Here is a 9,778-nt window from a genome sequence, read left to right as displayed (position 1 = left end):
GAGCCTGGCTGAGAGACCCCATTTCTAAATAAAGTAAAATAAAATTAGCCAGGAAGGTAGTTCGGATACTCAGGAGACTGAGGCAGGAGGATCGCTTGGGCCCAGGAGTTTGAGGCTGCAGTGAGCTATGGTCATGCTACTACACTCCAACCTGGTCCACAGAGACCTTGTCTCTAGAGAAACCACACACACACACACACACACACCCACCCCAGCAGCAGATAGCAATTGGATCTGCCTTCATTTTAGCCTCAGATCACTTCCTGTGGGCTCCATCCTCACCTGCCTCTGTCTTCCAAGCATTTTCATTCTTATCAGGATTATTGCTTTAACTTGATAATTTTCCTCCCTGATTCTGCCTTTGCCTCCCAAGAGTCTCATAAATGACAAAGAGGTCTTTTAATATACATATCAGATAATGTCCCATAGCTTGATATTCTTCAGTGACACCCCATTGCATTCACAGTAAAAACCCAACATGTTTGGTTGCCCTGGTGGTCCTGTCTGATCTGACTCTGTCAATTCTCTGACTTCCCTTCCTGCTGATCTCTATTTTGGTCAACTCACCTGAGCCATTTCACACATGGGGCTTCTGCTGTTTGTTTAAAAGGCCAAGCATTTCCCTGCCTCAGTGCCTTTGCACTTGCTGTTTATGCTTTCCCACAGCTATTACCTAAATTCCTTCAGCCATTTTCTGGGGTGAAGTAGAAATACTGTGTGTAGTGACTCTGGTGATCAGTTTTATCATCTGTCAAACTGTTGCTACCCCCCGCCCTGCTCAAACATAGTAGGCAGATGTTATAATCTGAAGGGACAGAAAATGCAGAAAACGTTTGTTGTTGTTTAAGACAGAGGTCTCTCTGTCATTCAGGTTGGAGTGCAGTGGTGTGATCATAGATTCCTGCAGCCTCCAACTCCCGGGCTCAAGCTCCCTGAGTATCTGGAACCACAGGGGCACACCACCACACCAGCCTAATTTTTAATTACTTTTTCAGAGCCGGGAGTCTCACTATACTGGCCAGGCTGGTTTTGGATTCCTGGCCTCAAGCGATCCTTTCATATTGGCCTCCCAAAGCGCTGGGATTACAGGTGTGAGCCATCATGCCTGGCCGGTAAATTTTTTTTAAAACGTGAAACCTTCCAATAGGGAAGGAAAGTTTAATGGCTGGTTTTAAAAAGCAGCAGCTTGGCATGTAATGTAATGTCCCTGGTCTCCAGCAGATGGCAGACGTGATCTAATTTGCCTTGTCAATGATTATCTTCTCCTAATACAGGAATTACGAGAAAGCGAACTTTTGTAGACCTCTTCACCCTTTGTAAGGGCGGAAGTGAAAATAACTCATATATGTTGGGCATCTATTGTATCAGCTGGATACTGACTTACATCTGTGATTTAAATCAGAGCATGTTCCTCACTCCTCAGAACTATTCCCCACTAATAATCAATTGGAAAATGAAAGAAATAATGAATGCATTAAATTTTTATTTTATTTTAAAGATGTGGGGTACAATTCTGGATTAGGTAGATAAGTGGTCATCGTCCAGGTAAAGTTTGGGCCTCTCTTTGGCCCCCACTTCGCCTGGTTTGAGATCAGATACCCTTATTAATGCTATGTTCCCCTTCCCAATATATAATGTCTAGGAGCTAACCTGAAAGGTACAATCGATTTAAGAAGAAAACTTAAAACGTTTTCGATTGAGAAGAAAACTCTCTTCAAGGGCCTAAAGAAGAAACGGGATGAATAGGGGCGTGAACCACTTTGCGGACTGGAAGATGCCTTTGCAAACCTGATGTTCGGTCGTCTAGGGGCCTCGGGGAGGTAGAGAACAGAACCGAGGACCGACCCAAGTCCCGCCCCCACGCCTGGTCCCAGTCTTCGGCCCCGCCCACTAGGCTTGGGCCCCGCCTTAGCTCCGCCCACCTTGTTTTGGGCCTTCTCTCAGTCTCCCCTTCTAGGGTCGGGTTCAACACAGGCCGCGCCCCAGGCCTGTCTCCGCCTATAGCCCCGCCCACAGACCCTGGAACGCCCCTTGACTTCATCACCTCCCCTTCCACCTTCCCCGAGGCCCCACCCCTTCGCTCGCAAAACCGGAAGCGGAAATGTGCCTCAGCTGGGCGGCGGCCGATGGCGATTGCGCCTGCGCGTTAGGCTGGGCTGGGTCCCGAACTGTCTCCGTGTGACTGTGTGACCTGGGAGCTCCCGGGCGGGAGACTGGCAGGGTCAAAGGCTGGGTCGGGACCCGGCCTCCACTGTACCGCTTCCGGAGTCACCGACCGCTCCACTTGCGCCCACGGAGGCTGCGGCTGTCCCCGAGCTCTCCGAGCCCGGTGGCCACTCTGGCCATCGGTTCCGGGAGAGGCTGGTCGGGGCAGGACCTTTTCTGCAAAAACGTCGGAGTCCTCCGTCCAGAGGGAAAAGCGTCGTCGCCATTCGCGCCTCGGGCCCCGTGTCCCCCTGTCCTCACCGACCTGGCGATTCCGGCGAGTTTGGTGAGCGCTGGGTTCATTCAAGAGAGTCGCTGTTTTCTTGTTGTTGTTTTTGAGTCCGGGTCTCTCTCTGTCTCCCAGACTGGAGTGCGGTGGCACGCTCACGGCCACCGCAGCCTCGACCTGCTGAGCTCAGGCGATCCTTCCACCTCCGCCCTCTAAGTAGCTGGAACCACAGGCGCGCGCCACCACGCCCGGCTCATTTTAAAAATAATTTATTGTAGAGACGAGGTATCGCCAAATTGCCCAGGCTGGTCTCGGGCCCCTGGGTTCAGGCAATCCTCTCGTCTCTGCTCCCAAAGTGCTGGGATGACAAGCGTGAGCCACTGCGTCCTGCTGTTACAATTTTTGAAAGCACCTTTATTGAGGTGCAATTCGCATATAATACACTGCACTTATTTAAAGTATAGATTTTGATAAGTTTGGACACACGAACACATCCGTGAAACAATCACAATAAAAACGTTGAACAAAAAGTTTCCTCCGTGTCTTCTCGCCTCGCCCCCAGCACCCCCATGTATAGGTTATTGTCACTATAGATTGGTTTAGATTTTGCAAGAGAAGTTGTTAATCTGTGAAATTTGCTCTGGACTTGGGCATCAGTAATTTACATCTGATGCATCACATTTGGGTGTCAAGATGCTTTTTTAAGTTTGTACAAATTGTAGGTTTAAAGAAATGTAGAATATGTTGGCCACCAGCTTTTTTCTATTAAAGCCAGACAAGATGCACAGATGAGGTCACCACCGCTGAACTTGCTAGGTTTGTACATCCCCCACGAAGTTTCAGAAGGAAGGGGCATTGGGGAATAAAGAGGATACAGGGTAAGTTCTACTTTTATAACTCTAGAAGATGAGAATCTGCAGTCAAAATGAGGTTCATGTGTCACATTTGATTATCAGAGCTGTTTAGTCTTTTTCACCCCAACATTGAAATTTTGAAAAGTCAAGGCCAGTTTCCTTAAAGAATAACCCACATTCTAGATGTTTGTTTCTTTATGGTGTTTAATTTGTTCCAGAAAGAACAAAATAGTAACTATTTTAGGTTTCATGAACCAGATGGCCTCTATTGCAATTACTCAACTCTGCCATTCTAGCTCAAAAGCAGTCACAGACACTGAGTAAGTGAATGGGATGACTGTGTTTCAATAGAACTTTGTTTACAGAAATAGACATTGGGATGGATTTGCATTGTGGACCATAGTTTGCTGACCTGTGTTCTAGCTCATGAATTTTCTGTAAGTTAGAAGAGAGAAACTTTAGCAGGTTGGGATTAAACATCTTTTCCAAGCGTTTTTCTTTTCTTTTCTTTTTTTTTTTTTTGAGTTGGAGTCTCACTCTGTCGCCCAGACTGGAGTGCAGTGGCCGCTCCCGGCCACCGCAGCCTCGACCTGCTGGGCTCCGGCGATCTTTCTGCCTCAGCCTTCCGAGTAGCCGGAATTACAGGCGCACGCTACCATGCCCGGCTAATTTTTTCATAGGTGATTCATATCACATTCTGTCGGAATGCTCGTGCATGCAGGTTGTCCTCAATCTTAGTGATGTTAAGTTTGCTCACTTACCTAAGGTGGTGACATTGTCAAGGTATATTTTATTTTATTTTAAAAAATATATTTCATTTTAAAGATGTGGGGTTCAATTCAGAATTAGGTGTACAAGTGGACATTGTACAGGTAAAGTTTGAGCCTCCCTTTGGTCCCCACTTTGCCTGGTTTGAGATCAGGTACCCTTGTCGAGGTATATTTTTCCCTTTGTAATCTGTAATCTGTGGGTGATGCTCTGACCCTGTAGGAACATCCTGTTTCCCAAGATGATTTTGCCCAGTAATTTCAGCATCTTCAGTGGTCCTTGCCTGAATAAATGATATTAAAAAACCCTATAAAACACCCTTCCTTCTATAAAACACCCTTCCTTCTGTAAAACACCCTTCCTTCTCCCCCTCCCCTTTTTAAATTTAAGTATCTGTATGGAGTTATGTTTGTTTTTCATTCATTGATTTGTAATCAGTACCTGTTAATAATAAACCCGCTTAGCCAAGTTTAAGTTTTCCTTGCAGTTGTTTTTGCCTTTAGGATAGATCCCTCTTGGGCTGTGCAGTCAGTACTTAGTTCTTTTATCTATGTTCTTATGGTGTCAAGTTGATGATCAGTAGATTTATTTGTTTCTGTTAGCATTCAATTTTTTTTGAGTTGTAGTCTCACTTTGTTGCCCAGGCTGGAGTGCAGTGGCATGCTCATGGCCACTGTAGCCTTGACCTGCTGTGCTCAGACGATCTTTCTGCCTCAGCCTTCCAAGTAGCTGGAACTACAGGCATGTACCACCACGCCTGGCTAAGTTTCTGATGTATTGTAGAGATGAGGTCTTGCCAAATTGCCCAGGCTGGTCTCGAACCTGTGGGCTCAGGTAGTCCTCTCACCTTGGCCTCCCAAAGTGCTGGGATTATAGGCATGAGCCACCATGCCCAACCAGCATTCAATTTTAAGGGTTTATTTTTATCCCCTTCTTTTTATTGGATGTTAGGGTTTGAAAGCGTATAATGTCAAAACACTATACAAATGTACATCCAGAACTCTCAATTTTATCTGTATCCCCTTCACTGTTCCCCACCTAGCCCCTATGAGTAAAAGTTTTTATGTAATTTGTTTCAGATTTATTATTACAGCATTGTTTTTTACAAAAATTAGATAAAATATATATGAGTATATTCAGTGTGTGTATATACATTCACACACACGTACTCACACACACATACACATATATTTTTTCATTCTCATTTCTCCTTTTTTTCTTTTTTTTCAAGACTGGGTCTCACTTCATCTCCCAGACTGGAGTGCAGATCTGTTCATTGTGTTGACGTTATTTCTTCTAAAGCAATGCTGTCCAATATATTGTCCCTAGTCTCATGGAGGTGTTGAGCTCTTGAAATGTGTAGTATAACTGAGGAACTGAACATTTAATTTTATTTTAACTAATTTATTCAACTAGTTATTTTTAATAGCCACATGTGGCTGTTTTCTACCACCCTGGACAACCTAGGCTGGCTTCTTCTTTGGTGTGGATCTGAGTCTTAGTTTAAATTTTAGGCATCATAGATTCCTAGGCCCTTTGAGACATAGAGGTTGCTTGCATTTTGGGCCTTTTGGAAAGAATTTTTCTCCATTAATTATCAACTGGTTGTGTAGCATGGGAAAGTTTTTTGTTTTTGTTTTTGTCTCTTGCCCATTCCTCTTACGGCATATATACTTCCTCATGATCAGGAGAGGACCAGCTATGCCAAGACAGTCTGATCTGCCATTTGGAGCAAAGGGGAGAGCCCAGGGCAGTGAAGAGAGACATTCTCCAAGGTGAGCTACAGGTTTAAGTGAGTCTTTATGAGGAGTTACCTTAGTCTGTGAGAGAGTTGGCACAGTTGGAAATATAAATTAGGACATGTTTTTTAAAAATAGAATTTAACAGTTTTTTAAAAGAGTAGTTTTAGGATCACAGCAACATTGGGCAGAAAGTACAGAGAGGTCCCATATACATCCTCACCCCACACAGGCACAGACCCCCGGCTGTTGGCATTCTGTACCTGTGTATGTTGGTATAACCAATGAACCTACTGTAATAGACATGTGAATATCACTCAAAGTTCGTAGTTTTTTTTTTGAGTTAGAGTCTCACTCTGTCGCCCAGATTGGAGTGCAGTGGCCGCTCCCAGCCACCGCAGCCTGACCTGCTGGTCTCCAGCGATCCTTCCGCCTCAGCCTTCCGAGTAGCTGGAACTACAGGCGCATGCTACCACACCCGGCTAATTTTTGATTTATTGTAGAGATGAGGTCTCGCCAAGTTGCCCAGGCAGGTCTTGAACCCACAGGCTTAGGCAATCCAAGAGTTCATAGTTTACATTAGAGTTCACTCTTCCTTTTGTACAAACCATGAGTTTTGGCAAATGTATCCATTATTATAGTATCATGCAAAATAGTTTCACTGTCCTAAAAATCTGTACTCCACCACTTCATCCTTTCCTCCCTCCAGTTCCTCAAAGCCACCAATCTTTTCACTGTCTCCATGGCGTTTTCTTTTTCAGGATGTCATATAGTTGGAGTCATACAGTATGTAACCCTTTCACTTAATGTACATTTAAGAGTCCTACTTTTTTTAATGAATTTATAGTTCATTTCTTTTTTTTTTTTTTTTGAGCTGGAGTCTCACTCTATTGCCCAGGCTGGAGTGCAGAGCACGCTCCCGGCCACTGCAGCCTCGACTTGCTGGGCTCAGGTGATCCTTCCACCTCAAACTTCCAAGTAGCTGGAGCTACTGTGCCCAGTTAATTTTTTGATTTATTGTAGAGACGAGGTCTCGCCATGTTGCCCAGGCTGGTCTTGAACCGGCGGGCTCAAGCAATTCTTTTGCCTTGGGCTCCCAAAGTGCTGGGATCATAGGTTTGAGCCACCGCACCTGACCTATATAGTTCATTTCTTTTTAGCACTGAAAAATCCATTGTCAGGAGGAAAGCTATTCTCTCTCTTTTTTTTTTTGGAAAGTTTAATATTTTGTTATTTACACATATAAAGTAAGAATAACAATTGAGCATGAGCCGGGCTTGGTGGCTCAGCCTGTAATCCTGCACCTTGGGAGGCTGAGGTGAGTGGATTGCCTGAGCCCGCGGGTTCAAGACCCACCTGGGCAACTTGGTGAGACCTCATCTCCACAATAAATCAAAAATATAGCCGGGCGTGGTAGCGTGTTCCTGTAGTTCCAGGTACGTGGAAGGCTGAGGCAGAAGAATTGCCAGAGCCCAGCAGGTCAAGGCTGTGGTGGCCGGGAGCGGCCACTGCACTGCAGTCTGGGCGACAAAATGAGACTCCAACTCAAAAAAAAATTGAGCATGGCAAGGTTGGGAAGATGAACTCATCTACCCCCAGTCTTCATAGCTCCCATCTGGCAGGTAGCAGTGAATGATGACAGGGATCTTTCAGGCTTTGCGTTCCTTCATGGCAATAAGCAGAGGATCTGTCTTCCCCTCCATCTCCACCATCACAGGGGCACACATTGCAACATGGAGAGCTTGGGTACCCAGTACTCTGGCTTGCTCATACATGGTCATGTACAGTGTAGTGATTCACTTCTGGCTGGCCTGTCATCACTCCCCAGAGGGGAGGGTCTCAACATTTTCCTGGCCCTCTTCCTTGGCATCCTCCAAGTCATCTAGTGTTTAATCCTCCTCCACATCATTCAGAATCATCACCATCAAAATTGTCCTCGTTGTCTGACATGGCATCCTTGGTTGCAGCAATCCTGCTCTGTGCCCCAGACTTGTGGGGTGACCTACAAAGAGCTGGAGGAAAACTATTCTTTTTTTAAATTAAATTAAATTTTATTTTTGAGTTGGAGTCTCACTCTGTCGCCCAGACTGGAGTGCAGTGGCTGCTCCCGGCCACCGCAGCCTCGACCTGCTGGGCTCCGGCGATCCTTCCGCCTCAGCCTTCCAAATTTTTTTTTTTTCTGGAGTCAAAGTCACAGTCTGTCACCCAGGCTGGAGGGCAGTGGTACAATCATGGCCATCGCAGTTCTGACCTGCTGGGGTCAGATGATCCTTCTGCCTCAGCCTTCCAAGTAGCTGGAACTACAGGCATGCGCCAACATGCCCAGCTAATTTTTCTTGATTTATTGTAGAGAAAAGGTCTCACCATGTTACCCAGACTGATCTCAAACCCCTGGGCTCGGGCAATCCTCTTGCTTCTGCCTACTAAAGTGCTGGGATTACAGGCATGAGGCACTGCACCCAGCTGGAAAGCTAATCTTTTTTTTTTTGGAGTTAGAGTCTCACTCCATCATCCAGGCTGGAGTGCAGTGACATGCTCATGGCCACCCCAGCATTGACCTGCTGGGCTCAGGTGATCCTTCTGCCTCAGCCTTCCAAGTAGCAGGAACTACAGGCATATGCTTCCATGCCTGATTAATTTTTTGATGTATTTTAGAGATGAAGTCTCACCAAATTGCCCAGGCTGTTCTTGAACCTGTGGGCTCAGGCAATCAATCCCCTCATCTTGGCCTCCCAAAGTGCTGGGATTACAGACTTGAGCCGCCACACCCAGCCCAGAAAGCTATTCTTAAGACACATGTTTGTCTGAGAATGTTGAGGCCATGTAGTGTGTGGCATTCCTCAAATATCTTTAGCTTCCTCTCTTTCACCTCTCTTCCACCTCTCTTCCATAATCTTCTCATTTTTCATTTGGTGTTAGAAAAAGATGTGCCGGTTCCTCTGGAAATTTAACATTTACATGCAGTGCTCCTTATGTAGTTCCTTTCTCCTTATTTTCCCCGTTAATACCTTTGTTCTATTACTACCTTCTATTACCATTTTAAAACAAGTATTTCTTAGTAAATCAGTGACTATTTCTACCCTTTTTCTTTATGAAGCCTGGTTTCAGACATAGCAAAACTCTTTTTAATTTTTTTTGTCCTATTTTCTGAGTTGTAGTCTCACTCTGTCTCCCAGGCTATAGTGCAGTGGCACATTCATGGCCACCACAACCTCGACCTACTGGGTTCAGGGGATCCTTTCACCTCAACCTTACAAGTAGCTGGAACCACAGGCGTGCTGAATATCATGAATTTGGGGAACATTCTAAGCTTAGCTGAAAACATATTTCTTTTCAGAGAAATTTACCACAGTAAATATTTCCACAAGTAGATATTTACCACTAGTAAATATTTCCATAATGTGGCTCACGTATTGAATGTTTGAAACATAATTTAGTTTAAATGTTTATCAGACACAATCTTTATGTAATAAGTCCTTTTTTTGTGTGTGAGGCAGGGTCTTTCTTTCACCCAGGCTGGAATGTAGTGGCATGATCATAGCTCACCGCAACCTTGAACTACTAGTTCAAGTGATCCTCCCATCTCAGCCTCCTGAGAATCTGGGACTACAGGCACATGCCACCATGCGTAGCTAATTTTTTTTGTAGGGATAGGGTCTCAGCATTTTTCCCAGGCTTGTCTTGAACTCCTGGGTTCAAGAAATCCTCTAACTCAGTCTCCCAAAGTGCTGAGATTACAGACATGGTCCACCACTCCTGGACAAGAATTTTTATTACTGTGGTGACTATTAGAAAGCATTTAGTCATCATACATCCTTTAATCAACAGGAAAAAGGATGCACTACTGAGGAACTTCGTGATTATAAACAGTGAGGAAAAACCTTCAAAAAGAATTCTATTCCTGCCAGACTCGGTGGCTCAGCCTGTAATCCTGCGCTTTGGGAGGCTGAGGTGAGTGTATTGCCTGAGCCCGCAGGTTCGAG

General features: G+C 45.2%; 1 pseudogene; it reads right to left on the bottom strand.

The window, feature by feature from the left end:
• Positions 1–7,384: 7,384 nt before the first annotated feature.
• LOC110595647 lies at positions 7,385–7,745 on the bottom strand (annotated as a pseudogene).
• Positions 7,746–9,778: the final 2,033 nt, after the last annotated feature.

The sequence above is a fragment of the Carlito syrichta genome, unplaced genomic scaffold (assembly GCF_000164805.1).
Source record: "Carlito syrichta isolate Samal-C Ts95f unplaced genomic scaffold, Tarsius_syrichta-2.0.1 Scaffold303236, whole genome shotgun sequence".
NCBI lineage: Eukaryota > Metazoa > Chordata > Mammalia > Primates > Tarsiidae > Carlito > Carlito syrichta.
This window is presented reverse-complemented; position numbering and strand designations above follow the sequence as displayed.